The sequence below is a fragment of the Bidens hawaiensis genome, unplaced genomic scaffold (assembly GCF_021521415.1).
Source record: "Bidens hawaiensis isolate Kalapana, Puna unplaced genomic scaffold, B.hawaiensis_p1.1 tig00013007_1, whole genome shotgun sequence".
Lineage (NCBI taxonomy): Eukaryota > Viridiplantae > Streptophyta > Magnoliopsida > Asterales > Asteraceae > Bidens > Bidens hawaiensis.
This window is the reverse complement of record NW_027492093.1, coordinates 206126-224496: the sequence shown is the minus strand read 5'-3', so window position 1 is coordinate 224496 and position 18371 is coordinate 206126. Positions and strand designations below refer to the sequence as shown.

General features: G+C 39.2%; 1 non-coding gene across 1 annotated transcript; it reads left to right on the top strand.

Annotated features, from left to right (window-relative positions):
• Positions 1–9007: 9007 nt before the first annotated feature.
• On the top strand, positions 9008–9114 carry LOC143542998 (small nucleolar RNA R71). The gene has a single exon (XR_013136995.1). It is a non-coding gene; the product is annotated as a small nucleolar RNA R71 (small nucleolar RNA).
• The last annotated feature ends 9257 nt before the right edge of the window (positions 9115–18371 follow it).

The following is an 18371-nucleotide window of genomic DNA, read 5'->3' as shown; positions in this document are numbered from 1 at the left end:
CATATCCCAAACCTGCTTTTCCGTTCTTTTTATGTGAATGATTAACCTCGATTATTTCATTCAACAAGAAAGAGGAATCTCTGAATTTACTAAGTTTATGATTTAATTCCATTTTTTCTTGTTCGAGATTTGAAATGCAAGTTTGGAGACGAAGAATCTCCTTTAAATGTTGATCCACTTCAATAATTTTACAATGAACCTTAGCTTTAAGATCATGATTACTATCTGATAATTTCTGAATTTTCAGATTAGCTTGCTCAAGAAATTTTGTCTTTTGCTTATAGCATTCCTTGATAGTAAAGTAATCATTAGTAAATGTATTGTTTTGAGTTAATGCTGTTTCAAGTTTGGCGTTTAACACAGCACACTCAGAACAATCCACCATTATTGATGCATGATCATTTACATTAATTTGAGGTGTAGGAGATACCTCATCAATCTTAGCCATTCAGGCATAAGATTCAGTGTTCTCAGGAGTTGATTCTGGTTGAGATAACAGAGATTGATCACTGTCAGTTTCCGAGTCAGATGAATCACTACTCTCCAACAAATTATCGCTACTGGCATCCTCAAAATTCTCCACAGGCTCAACAATAGCAACGTTTGCCTGGTTTCCCAATAAGCGCTGAGACCAATCAACTCCATCATTTACCAATAAAGCTTGAGTAATGGGAGATTTGTCTTGATCACCAGAGCCAACAGTGTTACTTTTACCTCCTCCAGATGAAGACTTTGTAGAAATACAGTCAGAATTGTGTGAACTAGAATAATCTTTCTTCGGCTTGTCACACTCTTTGGCAAAATGGCCAAATTCACTGCAATTATAACACTTGACTTTTAACTTATCAAACCCAACCCTTTTGTTTAACGTGGGAAGATCTTTTCCCGTTTGTTGCATGAATCTTTTAACCTTTCGAACAATCATGGCCATGTTCCAGTTCAAATCCATAAGCACAAAATCATCTGGGTCGATTTGATCGTAGTCCTTATCTGTGAGATCACTCGTAGCAATCTTACTTCCCACCAGTTTTTCATATGAAGTCATGAACGCACACACAAAAGCGAACTGTTGTTCAGCTTCTTGTAGATTAACCTTGGGTAAGCTTGATGCATAAGTATTTGAGTTGCCAGTTGCACCACTCGCCATGAAACATACATTATGAGGAGTGTTTATGTTAGGATCCTCTTGGGATTGAGCAAAGAATGCATTAATAGGCACTGAGCTTGTCACATTATTTGCTGGTAATGCACCACCATAAAGTAACGGATTTTGAGTTGATAACTGCTAATGTTGATTTTCTTTCAAAGTAGATTGACATTTAAGATCGAATTCCCTTTCTTCAATCTTATTAATGAATTGTACAGCAGTCAATTCAGGCTTCTGAAAGAATCCGTTCTCTTTAAGCACAAACAGGAACGTTGAATAGTCTGTAGGTAAAGCATTCTTCAAGGTATCAATCTTGTCCTGTTCTGTTAGCTCAAGATCAACAGAAGACATTTCAACAATCAAGTGGCTGAAACGATTGATCATTTCTTCTACAGTTTCATTTTTCATCAGAATAAAGTTTCTGAATTGGAATTTCACCAAAGTCTTCTTGCTTTTGAGAGTATGCCCAAACTTCAGGTTTTCAAGGTAGTAAACAGTGAAGCACAGACTTTGATCGTACTATATTGATGAAAAATATGTTCCGGTAAAGCCATAGTGAGAGTAGAATAAGCTTTCGTCTCACTTTCAAAGTCCTTCAACTCATGTGTCTCGTACTCTTTAAATGGTTTCGGAGTCCAACTCGTGTTATCATTACCGATCAGTGGTGCTGCATAAACATCATCAAGAAAACGAACACTGCTAGGATGCACAGATCCCAGATGTGCACGAAATCTTGGTTCCCAACGGGCAAAGTCCGATAGTTTCAACAGCTTGGGACATTTATTATGACTACCTATCTCGTTATCCATCGTCAGCATTTGTTGCAATAAGACGTTCTGTGATGCTAACGCGTAATAAGATGAATTCTGAGCAGCCATCATAAACCAACTAATAAAATTCAGAGATTTAACAAGGTTTACTGTTCACACGAATGAGTCAGTAGCGAATGAACAAGTAACGAATGGGTTTTAATGAATCTCTACACATTCGTTAACAGATTAATGAATGAACGAATAGGTTTTAACGAATGGAATATTCGTTAAAACTGAGATACTTTAACGAATGGGATATTCGTTAAAAGTTGATTACTTTAGCGAATGTCTAAAATATTTGTTAACGAATGAAAGTTAACGAATATGGATTAACGAATCAGGCTTTAACGAATAAGGTTTAACGAATAAGGTTTGATCTTATCGTGACGAATGAGTGTAACGAATCAGTCTTCATCCTAACGAATAAGTCTTCATCATAACGAATCAGTCTTCAACGATTCAAACTTCCAATTTCAAGTTCAAACTCGTCCGAATCTTACTGAAACTAATTAAAACTTATACCAAAACCATCCAACACCAAATCCGAACCTATCTCGACATGTCCGAATTCACAAACATTCTTCAATCAAGTTCAATTTAACGAATAACCAGACTTTGATTTTGAACTTCAATTTAAATCACAAAATCAATCAATTCATGTTCGAAATTGATCAATTGATTACGGTTAAAACTCGATTATGTATCGTAGATCAGATCCAAAGCTCTGATACCACTTGAAAGAGCATGGTTAGGATTAACAGGATCTAGATCTTATGATTACAACGATACATGATGTTTTTGTATACGGTTAGAGTAGATATACGTTATGATTGATTCGAATGATATAAGAGAGAATTGGCAGAGTAACGAGAGAGAATACTTCAAAGGACTTTTTTTTAATGAATAATTTACAGCATATATATAGGGGATGACCACATTCGTTAACTTAACAGTTAACGAATGTGTCATTCGTTACATTAAACCACACGAATGAACTCTTCATTTTTTAATACATTTAACATATAACGAGTAGCCCTCATTCGTTATCTCATTCGTTAATCTGGGTTAACGAATGAGCTTACAGATTAGACGAATGTGTTACATTCGTTACGGGGTAACGAATGTAACTTACATTAGAGCGAATGGCTCATTTAGCCATATTTACATTAAGACCCCTATACTTTAGACTAATTACATTAATGCCCTGATAAAGACTGAGACGTACAAAATGTGTATCAACAAAATGTGTCCCTCGGTCACTAATCAGTGCTTTGGGGGCACCAAAGCGGGAAAACAACTTCTTCAAGAATTTCACCACCGACCTAGCATCATTTGTGGGCAAGGCTTGCGCCTCGGCCCATTTTGAAACATAATCAACGGCCACTAGGATGTAACGGTAGCTGAAAAAAGTCAGGAAAGGTCCCATGAAGTCGATGCCCCACACATCAAAAACCTCGCAGACCTAAATCGGTCGCTGGGCATCTCGTCTCGTTATGAGATGTTGCTCGCCCTCTGGCAAGCATCACAAGACTGCACCATATCATGAGCATCACGGAAGATGGTTGGCCAGAAGAAACTGGCATCAAAGACCTTCTTCGCCGTGGATGTGGCTCCATGGTGTCCTCCGGTCAGGCCCTCGTGGCAGTGTTTCAAGATCTTTCGAGCCTCCTCACCATACACACACCTACGCACGAACTGATCGGCACCAACACGGAACAAGTAAGGATCCTCCCAAAAATAATGCTTGACATCAGAAAAGAATTTCTTCTTTTTCTGGTGAGTCAAACCCTTAAGCACGATCCCACTAGCAAGAAAATTCGCAATGTCAGCGAACCAAGGATGATCTTCATCACGCGTCTCGATATGCAAGAGGAACTCGTGGGGGAAATTGTCATTTATGTGGACCCCCACTTGTTCCGATGAAGCTGAGCACTCAAGACGGGATAGATGGTCGGTCGCGACATTCTCAGCACTCTTTTTGTCACGGATCTCAATGTCAAACTCCTGCAGCAAAAAAATCCATCGAATAAGTCTCGGCTTCGAATCTTGTTTACTGAACAGATAATGAAGGGCTGCATGATCCGTGAACACAGTGGTCTTAGAAAGGACAAGATAAGACCGAAATTTATCGAATGCCAAGACAACAGCAAGGAGCTCCTTTTCAGTGGTCGTGTAATGCTCCTGCGCATCGTTCAGCGTCCTACTCGCATAATAAATCGGATGAAAATGCTTATCCCGCCTTTGACCTAAGACAGCCCCGACTGCAAAGTCACTAGCATCACACATCAACTCGAAAGGTAAGGACCAGTCGGGGGCAACCATGATAGGGGCATTCACCAATTTCTCCTTCAACAGTTCGAACGCCTGAAGACATTCGAAGGAGAAAACGAGCGGGGAATCTTTCTCGAGGAGTTTCGTCATCGGGCGGGCGATTTGGGAAAAGTACTTTATGAATCGCCGATAAAATCCCGCGTGACCGAGAAAACTCCTAATAGACTTCAACGAATTCGGTGGCAGGAGCTTCGAAATGGTGGTAACTTTGGCTCGATCAACCTCAAGCTCCGCCTGTGAAATCTTATACCCTAACACAATGCCCTCCTTCACCATGAAGTGACATTTCTCCCAATTAAGAACAAGGTTGGCCTCCTCACAACGAGCCAACATTCTCTCCAAATTTCTCAAACAATGATCAAAAGAATTCCCGAAAACAGAAAAATCATCCATGAAAACCTCCATGGAGTCCTCGATCATATCATGAAAAATTGCCACCATGCATCTCTAAAACGTGGCTGGGGCATTACACAGTCCAAAGGGCATCCGCCGGTAGGCGAATGTGCCATAGGGATGATGTGTTGTAAAACACTCGTATTTTCCGCACGTTTTATCTACGTATTATATTATATTTTATATGTTTTAACTCGTTTTATATATGTTTTACATATATTTATTAATCTTGTAGGTTTTGGGTGAAAGAAAGAAGAAAACCGGGACTTTTCGAGCATTCTACGAGCCTTTTTACGCATACAAGTTCAAGACAAAGCTCAAGGCCCGACCCGTACGCATCATGGAGGCCCAAGACCATATTATATTATAACATAAAAAAAATAAAAAACCCTAGGCCAGCAGGAGGCTGCGATCGCAGGAACAGCAGCAAGGGGAAGGAGAAAAATCTTTTTTCGGCTTAGGGTTGGAGCTTGTGGCGGCTAAGGAAGGAAGAACAAGCAAGAACCAAGCCTCGGGATCGATTATCATCAGATTTTACAGCAAGGAGCAGCCCCGGAAACATCCATATCCTTACATCTTTTTCATTGTTCATACACTTTTAGTTTCTTACTTAATTGTTAATTTGTTTTGTAATTGTGTTAGAGATTGACTTGTTTATGATTGTTATTGATTGTTGGATGATTGTTAAGATGTTTGGTATGAGTTTAATGATGTGTTTATTAATTGTTCATGGCTGTCCAAATAATATGAGAGGCTAATCTTGCTAGTTCTACCTAGGAAAGATGAAAATTGTTAGTGTTTGATAGGTTTTATGGATTGTTTGATTGATAGACTTGTATTGTTATTGTAAAGTTTGATTTAGACATGAAATAGGTTGTGCTTAGTGGCTGGAAATTTTGGTGATTCATTGCATAAACCCCGTGTGTCGGTTGATTAGTTTTGTATTGATTGATCGGTGCATTGTTTGATTCTAGACTTTGTGTTTAGGGTTTGTTTGCGGTAGGTACCACCATAGGGTTTTGTTGCGTGATTAATTGGATTAAGTACAGCGGTTAGACACCTTCCTTGAGACCGAGAGGTGATAGGAAGTTAGGGTTGTCTCATTGCCTTTGCATGCTAGAATAAGGATTGCGTGAGAGCGAGTTCGTTTCTTGTCAGGTTTAGGTGTTTTGAGCAACTAGTTGATCTATTTTGGTTTAAGTTGAGTTGTTACTCTATCCTTGGTTGTGTATTATTCATTGCCATTAGGGTCGAGTGTTGGTGAGACCGAGCGGTGATCCTTCATTAGAACACGTTAGCAATTGTTTCCCCGGTTTGGTCGTTTTAGGCGATTTTGAGTAGCTTAGGCTTGTTGAGTGAGACCGAGAGGTGATCCAGTGAGCCCGAGTGATCCTTAGTCGTGTCATCTTTAGGGACCGGTGTCTTGAAATCATTCAATCCATTAGCTTGTTAGGCCTACAATTTGATTCAGGCCTAGGTAGACGTTTTTCTCCATCCTAAGTTAACACAGTTAGTTTGTCGTTAAGTTTTCTATTTTTGGTAAGTTTTGTTAGTTAATCCAGTTAGTTCAGTTAATTTAAAATAAATCAAAAATCAATATAATATTATTTTAAGGTAGGTCTTGTCTAGGGTTAGTGATCTTTAACGTTCTAACATGTCCACGTGTTCGATACTCGGACTTCCTAGGTCTATACTACTTGCGATCGGTACACTTGCCGGTTGTGTGTGGTTTTAGGATTTTCGTTTTAATATTAAAGCTTAGTTGTGAGGGTCATTATTATAGGGTTATTAGACACACATCAAGGGACATGTGAATGTCGTCTTCTCCTGATCCTCAGGAGAGATGGGGATCTGAAAGTATCCCGAAAAGCCGTCGAGAAAGCAATAGAACATCTTTCCCGACAGTCGCTCCAACATCTGGTCAATGAAGGGGAGTGGAAAATGGTCTTTCCTCGTGGCATCGTTGAGTTTGCGGTAGTCAATGCAAACTCTCCATCCCGTGACGGTACGCGTAGGAATCAACTCGTTCTTCTCATTCACAACAACCGTCATACCGCCCTTTTTCGGGACGACCTGCACCGGGCTCACCCATGGGGAATCAGAGATCGGATAAATCAATCCAGCATCGAGAAGCTTGATGACCTCTTTCTTCACAACGTCTTGCATATTAGGGTTGAAGCGCCGTTGGTGCTGCACCACGGGTTTGTACTCCTCCTCCATCAAGATCTTATGGGTACAAAAGGATGGACTGATCCCTTTTATATCCATGATCTTCCAGGCGATCGCGTACTTATGCCTCTTCAGAACCGCGAGCAACTTCACCTTCTCCTCACTCGACAAACTAGCAGAAATGATAACAGGAAGGCGGGACCCATCCTCTAAGAAGGCATACTCCAAATGGGATGGGAGCTCCTTAAGCTCAATAGATGGTGGGTCCACAACAGAAGGTTTTGCCTTAGGCTTGGCAACGCGATCAACATCCTCAATCCTCTCTAAACACTCAGGAGGCTCGTGGTCCACACCACAGACCAACTCCTCAAATAGAGGTCCACTGACCAAGTCAGAAATCCCTCCAACACACAACTGAGTATCCAAAGAGTACTCCTCACACGTGTCTTGTATGTGCTCACAAACGCAAGAATCGACAGTATCAATGTATAGCACGTCATCATGATCATGTGGGTGGCACATGGATCTCCCAATATCAAAGGTCACCTCCTCGTCTCCAACTCTAAGAGTGAGTCTGTCGGTGCAGACATCAATGAAAGCTCTAGCAGTGGCTAGGAAAGGTCGACCAAGGATGAGTGCTACATTTTTATCCTCATCCATGTCTAAGATCACAAAGTCAACAGGAAACACAAATTTGTCAATTTTCACAAGCATATTCTCAACTATACCCCTCGGGTATTTCACCGAGCGGTCGGCAAGCTGAATGCTCATGCGAGTAGGCTTAGGCTCACCTAGGTCTAACTTTTCAAAAACAGAATAAGGCATCAAGTTTATGCTAGCACCTGGGTCGGCTAAAGCATTACTAACCGACAAACTACCGATCAAACATGGAATGGTAAAACTGCCCGGATCGGTCATTTTTTTCGGCAGTTTATTCTGAAGGACCGCTGAACACTCCTCATTCAAAGTCACACAAGAAAGCTCCTCTAATTTCTTCTTATTCGAGAGGACCTCTTTCAGAAACTTAGCATACTTAGGCATTTCTTTCAACGCATCGAGAAACGGAAGATTAATGTGAAGCTGCTTAAAAAGTTCTAAGAATTTCCCGTACTGCTCTTCCATCTTCTGCTTCTTCAAATGGCCTGGGTATGGAATGGGAGGAACATAAGTCCTGACTGGCTCACTGGTTTGTGCGGTACTTTCTGGGATTAACCTCGGTTGCACCTCACCAGGAGTCTCAGTCTCGATCTCATCGGCAATTGGTTTTGGAGTGGAAACCGATGCATCAACAGGAATGGTGGATCTACCACTCCTCAGGGTAATCGCCTTAGCCTCGGCATTCGGATTAATCTCAGTGTTACTCAGAAGGCTACCCTGTGGTCTCGTAGAGAGGAGCTGAGCAATCTGTCCAACCTGATTCTCAATGGTCTGAATGGACGCTTTCTGATTCCTCAACTCGAGATCGTGTCTCTGGAGAGTCTCATCAATCTTCAGGTTCCTTTGTTCAGCCAGTTTGTTTGAGGTCTCAGTTTTAGCCAAAAGCTGAGTCAAAAGATTTTCAACACTAGACCCACCACTAGATTGACCACTACTGCAGGAACCCTGAAACTGAGGCTTTTGCTGGTAAGATTGGTTCTGGGGTTGATTCTGGTAATTTGGATTTCGGTCAAATCCCGGTGGCTTTTGATTTTGACTCTGATTTTGAGAGCCACCATTATATTTCCAGCTGAAATTTGGGTGGTTTCTCCATCCTGGGTTATAGGAGTTGTTGTAGGCATTGTTTTGGCGGCCCACAAAGTCAACATCCTCCACCACTATGGCCTGCTGGCACTGACTGGTCTGGTGTTTCCCGTCACACACCCCACAACGAGAGCTAGACTTAGCCAGATCGGATTGCATCTGGTCAAATCTTTTGGTCAAGGCTTCTAACTTAGCGGAAACAAGGGTATTAGAATCGACATGAAGAACGCCCTTAGTGGAAGGAATACTACGAGGCGGATTATATGCAAAACTCTTCTTAGCAGCTCGCTCCAAGACATCCAACGCCTCGTTGGGAGTACACCTACCGAAATCTCCTCCCGCAACCTGATCAACGGCCTGCTTCTGTGCTCCGGATAAAGCATCAAAGAACGTACGACACTGAAGACCGCGACTCAAACCATGATGAGGGCATTTTCTCAACAAGCCCTTGAACCTCTCCCATGCAGCATGAAGTGACTCATCATCATCAACACGAAAACCAGTGATTTTTGCCCGGTATCTTGTAGTTTTATCGGGTGGGAAGTACTGAAGAAGAAACTGCTCAACCAATTGGTTCCAAGTGGTGATGGAACCGGAAGGGAGTGCCTCTAACCACTCCAAGGCAGCCCCTCGAAGTGAGAACGGAAAAAGTCGGAGTCTCACGGCTTCGTCCGTTACACCCCTGGATCTTGAATGTCGCACATAATCGAAGGAAATGTGCAACATGAGAGTGAGAGTCCTCGTTCGAGAGGCCATGGAAAGAAACGGAATTTTCGACCATATGAATAATACTCTACTTGATCTCGAAAATCACGGTAATATCGATCTCCCTAACACCGCTGCCATAGCCATCTAGGGACGGCGTGGTGAAGTCATCCATGCGACCTTGATTGTTCGGATCCGCCATCTCTTCAACCTCGGGGTTCGCGTCGTCCTCCACAACTTCGTTTTCAATGACCTCGAAAATCTCGCGTGCTCTCCTCCTCAAACCTTCTCGAAGATGTCGCTCGGGTTCAGAAAAGGGGGAAACAAGATCAAGACCGGGTGTGGTGGACATGCATCACTTGAAAGAAACGCGGAATGGAAACATACAAGACACGAAAAACTATCTAAAAATATAACTAAAATAAAATAAAACAAGATGAATAAAAATGAAATAGACTAAAATAACATAGAGCAAAAATATCAACAAGGCAAATCAATTACTCGTATCGTTTTCAAAAGTAAAACACCGTGTCCCCGGCAACGGCGCCAAAAACTTGACGTGTGCGAATATATATATAAAAATTTAAATAAAGGTTTCACACAAATCGGGTTTTAAAAATGGTTTTCACCAACAACCAAACCACACACGAAAGGCAAGTGTACCTATCGTTTGTAGCGAAGTATCGATAAGAACCGAGTGTCAATCCATGGACACGGCTAACCTTTGATACTAAATCTTTGTAATTAATTTAACCAAACAAACAATCCAAGTAATTTTTCAAGTAACTAAACTAGCATTCAACAATAACAAAGCAAGTAAAATACAACTAACAATCAATCCAAACAAGGCTACTTAGACTATGCATCCAATCAAACTTAGTGATAAAATGACAATGATTATGGCAAACATCATGAATTAAGCATTAATATCAAATTCCAATCAAGGTAACCTAATACTAACAACAAGCATCATGATGGGTGTTTTTCAAGATAATAACCATAGATTAGTAAGTTTGTCAAAACTACCTAATCTCATAATTAAAGGAAAGCTAGCATGAAAACAACAAACTAACCACCTAAAATCATGTAAAATAGACAAGATCAAACATGAAAGTTGAGTTACTTAATTTAAACACTTTTTAAAGTTGAGTGACCTAATTAAAACATTTTTAAAAGTTTGTTACTATTCTATAAAGTTGCTTCTTTCTTTTATATAGACTATCAAGAAAGTAAGGAAAAAAAAGAGAGGAAAAGTCATAAGAGCATCTTCACCCATTGGTTTTTGGTGATATGGCATGGGGTTTAGATTGGTTTATGGGTGGAGACAAACGTTTGTGTTAGGTTTGGTTTGTATTCTCAAACGTTTGGGAGCTGGGTTTGTAGTGGCTTTACCATAACCACTACACACAAATCATATAGATATATATACATATTTATATAGTATCCACGCCCATAAACAATTCAAACCTCCACCTCATCGCCACATCATACTCTAACCATTTTTTTAAAAAACTCCACTTTTTACTCCACCCATAAACCAATAAAAACTTCAACCTCATCTTACATATCATTACCTACTTTTATTACTATATAATATATATGTATATGTATATATGATTTGTGTGTAGTGGTTGTGGTGGGGCCACTACAAACCCACATTTCAAACATTTGAGAATACAAACAAAAACCTTCACAAATGTTTGTCTTCACCCGTAAACTTTGTTTGCATCATTCCATGTCAACAAAAGCCTCCACAAACACACTAGTGGAGATGCTCTAATGGGGTTTAGATTGGTTTATGGGTGGAGGAAAAGTGAGATTTTTTAATGCAAAGTTTTGAATATGATGTGACGATAAGGTGGATGTTTGAATTGTTTTACGGGTGGGGATGCTCAACTTCAAGCACATAACCATATTTTATTTTGTCATTTTAACTTGCTATATGTATTTTAAGGGGTGCTTGAAAGAGTATCTCTCTACTAATAAATTTGTCGAAGCACATGCAAGAAGATGGACATAACATATTTCTTGAAAACTCGTTTTATAAGCATAATAGATAAAAATAATATTTGTTAGAAATGAGATATTTTGAGTTCATAGAAAATATCAGACCCCAAATATCATTAACGGCTTTAGAGGCAATGACTATGGATGAGAGGTGTGAACTTCACAAATAAAAAAGCTAACGTCAGTGTACTACCAGGATTGATGATCTCATAAAAAGTGTTCACATGAAAAAGAAATTGTGAACTTCTATTGAAAAATGACTATATTTACAGTACCGGAGGCCCGATGGTGTTCCAAATGGTATCAATCAATCTTGTGTCTTTAAAGATTGCAAGGAAACCCTCACCAATGACGATTCCTTGAGAGCGCTTTAGGGGACAACTTAGACAAATCCAAATATTTTAATAGAATGGTGGGACAAACATCATTAGGGATACGTATGTATGTAGTAGCCAGTGCCATTTTCGAGAATCATTAAGAATCCTTCGGCCATAAGCAAGTAAAAAAGGGGAGAGCGACCAAATCACAACACGCAGGATTTTAGGGGTTTCGTTTATATATATTATAGATGTGTTAAGAAACTTGTTTTGGCTCGATGGTTAAGTGTAAGCATGTTAGGAATCAGGCCATGAGTTTTTGAGTCCTATCCAAATGTGTCCGGTGTCCCCTACAACTTTTGGTGTTATTATCTATACCATATATAATATAAGAGCAAGAGACCTCTTAAATTTTAAGAGGTATTACTCTTGTTGCATATTATACAAGTAATAATGCATAAAATTTTAACAATGTATGGGTAAAATAGTCTTTGCTCATTCAATTTCAAACAAGTTTTGTTAATTTATTAAATAGTTACACATTTCCCTCTCATTCTAAACCAACTACCCCACGACATTTTAACGACCATAAGTTTTTCACAGGTTAATATTCTTTCTAAAAAATTACACCATAAAAACGAGCATTTTATTTTCTTTAATTTGAGTATGGTATTGTTATAGTATATTAGTTTTTAAAAAACTAACATGTTACGTGATTACCAGTTATTACCGGCAACGGATCAGGCAGGTTCGGCTAATGGTGTCGAAACAGGTTAGGGTTGGAACAGTTTAATACAAAAAGGGTTAATTTAGTTCATGTTGGAATGGGTTTAGATCGAAAGGTTTCATGTCAAAACGGACTTCGGGCTAAAACGTTTTCGGGTCGGAACAGGTCCGTCAAAATGGATTGGGTTAAAAAGTAGTTTATTTGAAATTACTGTACATTTCATCTTAGCTTCTTGATTGTCGCCACAAGTTACGCGCGTTCAAACATCAGTTATGCGAATGACATTGTTTATAGATACCAGGTTGATCGCGTATAGGCGTTGTGTGGCGCGCTTACTGGCACCAGTTACACGCCCGATGCCAGGTTAAATGCATACCACCGTCGGGTTACGCACATACCGTTGTGCGGTTACAAACATACTAACACCGGTTGCGTTTGCGCGTACACCGTTGCATCGCGCGGACATCTGGCTAGTATTCTCTAGTGGAAGGAGTACGATTTGTTCGTTTTATATCGAGTTGTTTTATGCTTATGTTTATAATTATGATGTACATGTTCACGTTTTAAAAAGCAAATTTCTAAAAATTCGATACAGGGTTTATGCATTAGGATAGAAGTTATTGTTAAAGGTTCTTAATCTATTTCTTGGGTTAATATTGCAGTTAGTTTTTTGTGACCACCTTTGTTTTAGTTTTATATACTTTTGTGTGTTTTTTGCCGTCCTATAAAGTATGAAAGATAAACAGCCCTCAACGTCTAGAAAGAGATCAATTAGAGATAGCTATGCCTGCATCTCCTTTTGTTTTACATTATCAGATAAGTCATCGTAATCGGTGATTGTGCAGATGCACAGTTTTGGTATGATGATAGTCTCAAGTCATCTTCCACTTCGGGCCGAAACAAATATAACCAATGCTGTAAAAGTGGTGGAGTGTAGTTTGACTATGTAGCAAATATTATTGTCAACTATTGTAATCTAAATTTAAATGCAAAGCTAAATAAACCGAACACAAAATACACCGCCACAACACGCGGGTAACAATGCTAGTTTTTATAGTAGTTATGTAAAAAGAAAGGACTAGTTATAATGTAGTAATGTGATGTGTCTGAGGTGAAGGTAAAGTTGAAAGAGTTATGGGTAAAGTGGATAGGAATAGAGTCGATTGGATGCATGGATTTTGCCAATATGGGTAGTGAGGATAACTTCGTAACTATTAGCATTTGAAACGATAAAGGGATTAAGGTTGTTGCGTATTAAAACTTGGTTTTCTTCGACTCTTAGTTACTTTTTTTGTTTTGTTTTTTTATTCTGAACTACAAGTTTATTATTTTGTACCTTTTCATTGTTTTATATATTTAGCATTATTAAGATGACTAAAAACACATTACATATGAGATTACGATGCAAAGAATTTAGGTACGACAAGGTTTTGAAGTATTGAGTTCAAGTTTCACAGAAGATAAAATTAAAGAAATCGCCGATCCAAAAAAAAGGAAGAAAATACGATGCATCGGAATATAATAAATGAAAATTAATAGATTTAATATAGTAGACATGTATAAAAACATTAAAAGTCTAAAGTAATGGATTTTATTTTATTTTTTAAATGTGTACTCTTAACTATCTCTAGTTCTCTAAACACCATAAAACTTATAATGTTTCTTCTGCTTTTAATTAGCATGCTTAAATTTAAACACCTTTGTCAAGTGTATTGGATCGCTTAGTCAAACATATTTTAAATGTAAGTATATTATCGGTGTTATAAATTAAAATATTTATTATTATAACTTACAATTAAGTTTACACGTTTTTAACAAATTTAAATAAGAAAACCTTTTGTGGTAGCTAAAGAGTGTGACCTACCATTTTCTCCACAATGGATTATGCTCGCTAACGTGACGTATTGTTCCACGAGCCACGTTCATTATTCTTGAAAAAACAAAATATGATTACATACTTTAGTTTAAAGTTTAAGCCAACAAGCATATTGTCAAAGACCTATCATGTGAGGCCACGTACAAACACCTTGAGCTCCGTAATCAAGGGTGAGCGTATCGGTTTTGTTTGTAGTTCAATGACTAGTAACTACTAGTCATCGATTTTGATGCAGAATTATTTCATAACTTGAATTGATTTTAATATCTTTTATTAGTTTAAGTTTATCTTGTTTCTAATTTTATCTCTTTTTATTTTAGTATAAGTTAGGTTGAGAGTTATGTAATTTTCAGTTTTTGATTTAAGTTTATTATTATAAGAACTTTGTTCTTGGAACCTTCGGTTCAAATTATCGTCTTTGATTATCATGAATCTCTCGAGTTATTAATCGCTTCCGAAACTGCATCAGTTGGTATCAACTACGGAATATAGTAAAATTTCAAGGTGAACCACAAACTTCGGGATCTCCGAATATGGTATTTCAAATAAAATATGAGGATAATGATTTATTTGAGAAGAAGCTTCACCTTTTCAAGGATTATCATACGGAGAGTGTGGGCCCCATGAATGTCAATCATGGGTCGGTTGCAAGAATTAATGATAATTATGTTGCACTATCTAAGAAGGTTTATGATATTGGGCCACCTCCTACTTTGGGTGGTACAATTCTTGGAGATGTCTGAGATGCCAAGTTGAATAATTTGTCAGCTTTTAATGTTAGTGGATCACCAACAAATATGGAAATAAACAAGCTTCAAAGGTTACGTCTATTAGTGGCCCACAAGTTGTGTTGCTTAATGTTAGAGAACCAAATCCAAAATCAACTGGCTTGGAAGACAAAGGTGCCGATCATTTATCTTGGGTTGCCAATGATTTTTTTTGATGTTCTCAAGACTCGAGGACGAGTCTTTTTCAAAGACGGGGAGAAGGAGGTGGAGAGACCCGACAACCCAATAAACCCAGGCGGTACAAGTTTAGAGTCAGGTGAGGCGGCTCGTGAAGTTCAATTAGTTGAGCGGGTAAAGTCGAGAGCAAACATGAACAGTTCTAATGCTACATTCGACCGGGGTGGTATACGTTCAGAGTCGCGCAAGGCGTTTTGCAAAGTTGAATTGTTGGGGCATGTCATGAAGCTAATAAATAAGGAGCGCGTTGATGTTCCTTTCGATCCAGGTGACTGTGTGATCTTGAGACAAAACTCGATGATAAGTTTTTTCGAAGATGGGGAGTATGATATAGAATTATCTCCATATTTGAATTTTGATTTTAATATCTTTTATTATTTTATGTGTATCTCGTTTCCTTGTTTATCTTTTCCTTGTTTAGCATAAGTAGGGATCCTGGTTGTTTAGTTTCTTAGTTTTTGATTGAATTTTAATTATAAGAACTTTGTTCTTGAACCATTGGTTCGATTTTATCGTCTTTGTTAATCATGAGTCTCTCAAGCCATTGATTGCTTCCGAAACTGCATCAGATTTCATCATGATAAAAGCTTTAAGAAAGTGTTGATGATTTTAGGTCAAATATTTTAGTTTTGTTGAATTTACTTAAAATCGAAGGGAACTAGAATGAACATATTTCAAGTTCGAAGGTGTCGACTACACCCCTGTACAAGTCTACTTTTTTAAATGTGTATACATATCTATTTTTCTCCTGACATTTTCAAACCTAGTTTAAGTTTCATGGGCCCACACCTTTCAAGGGGTCCAAGACTTTGCGAAACTATTAGAATTTGCTTTGAATTTGCATGTTTGATGGAGAGTTGCATGAGATTCAAGCATCAATAATAACTAAGATTAAGAACATAGTTAAAGATTTTAAAAGCGTCATTAAAGTATTTTATATTGAAAGTGAACATATACGACTTAGAGAGATATGCAGGGCTATAAACAGCCATGTATTGTAAGTGATCCGAACTTGCCCGGAGCGAGCCCCCCATAGAGGCACCCTTAATGTACATGGAGTGGTCCGAACCTTGACAATTGGACTTGCGAAATACAATATTTTTTGTGTGCGTAAGCTCCTAATTAATTGTTTATGCACCCTTTAAAGATATGCAACCAGAAGGCTATGTGACTCAAAAAATACATACACCTTTTAGGGTGCATTACTAAGAACCCGTTGATCAGGGCCGGTCCATGGGTATGGTTGGGTGGTCGACGGCCATAGGCCTGACACCCTGCTATGCCCGAAATTTTTTTTTCAAAAAATTATACATATTTTTATTAAAAACAATATGTATATTTAATGTTTAAATACAATTGCATAACCACTAGCTAGGTATAGAGGCAAATGGGTATTGCTCACAATCAAAAGGTTGTGGGTTCTACCCTCACTTGAGACATGCTTAATCCATTTTTTATATAAAATTTTTTTACACAATCCAAATTATAACCAAGTAAGCCCATATAAAAATTAGACTGTTTAAACCCAACAAAATACTCCTTTTACCTAAGCCTTTAAAAAAATTTTCGCCTTCGCCCCAAATTTGTTTTTGCTTTCTTGGAGCCGGCCCTACCGTTGATGCACTCCTTAGAGATACGCAAGAGTAGTCATGAACCAACATGACTATACACAACTAAATAGATGAAACTATAAAATATTTCAAAACGTTTATCCCGTGTCACAATTGTAATAAACAGAGAAACGACATAAAAATTGTTGTAAAACACCTATATGTTTATAAATAAAATGATTATAGAATTATAAACTTAGTGAGTTGTTTGATACAAGAACCAACTTTAATCGGATAACTTCAAATTCCACATAATTACCTATGGTTTCGAAAATAAGTGAGTTATTTGATACAAAATCCAACTTTAACCGGACAACTTCAAATACTACATGATTGCTTGTAGTTACGAAAATATAAATCAAACACGTGTTGAAGAAACACTAATTGACCCCGGCAGACTACGGATAATCTGGGGGTTAAATAGATGTTTCCCATGAGGGTTAGGTCCGGCAAGATGGTTATTCTTCTGATGACCTGCAAAACAGACACCGTGAGCTCGTCACTGAGAAGGGGGGGGGGGTACCTCCTTGTGACCACCCTCCGGCGTGAGAATCAGACTAGATTGCTCTTGAATATAAGTGTATATTAAGAGAAATAGCTAGAGAGAAGATGATGATACCGTTCCAAGGTGTTGGAGTATTTATAGCCGAAGGTAGGTGTCCAAGAAGGTACAGCCGGCTGTATAATATTCCTTTTCTACCAACTGTGGGCTACGCACGTGCCGTGCTGGTGGTTGGTGGGTAGGCAGCGGCTGATAGTGACATGGCCGGCTGTGTACTGTTCCTTTTCCACCAACTGCAGGCTATGTACATGCCACAACAAGGGTTGGTGAGTAGGCAGCGGCTGATAGTGACATTAAGTACTAGAGCGTGCTGCTCGTCGTACTGTTGTCAGTGAGCTGTCACAGCTTTGGTCAGATCTTTTGTCCATACCTTGGCAGGTATAGTACAAAAGATCCTCCAGTAGCGTACGGACTGGCTCATTTGGGCGGGAGTTTTCCCGGCTTTGGGCGGGAGTATTCCCGGCTTGCTCATTCCTTCTTCAGGTGACATTACTGAATTATTTGAGAGTTAGTGCCTTGTGCGTGTAGCCTTGCTGTGCGGGTAGCCTTCCCTGATGGCTAGTATCCGTAGCTGCTGGAACAGGCGGAGTACGTCACCATTGGGAGGCTTTTCCTGCGGGAACAGCTTGCGTACTGCGCGTAAGGACGTCGCGTCTCTGAGCATGGTGGGTCCTGCGGATCCAGTTGGTCTTTGCGCAGACGTCCCTCTTCAAGGTGAGTCTTGCGAGTTTGGTCTTTGCGCAGACGTCCCTCTTGAAGGTGAGTCTTGCGGGTCCAACTGCGCAGACGTCCCTCTTTGAGGTGAGTCTTGCGGGTCCAACTGGGCTCTGCTGGGACCTACCTCTTCAAGTCCCCCCAGTCCAATGTTCTTCTCATGAATTGTTAATAAGTGAGGTGAACTTTTGGACTTAAGCAAGGGGTTTTAAAAAGGGTTTAGTTTTAAGGTTCTCCGCGGGGATTCTTCCCGCGGGTTTCCTAATGTCACGTGCAGAATTTCCCACTGTTCTGCT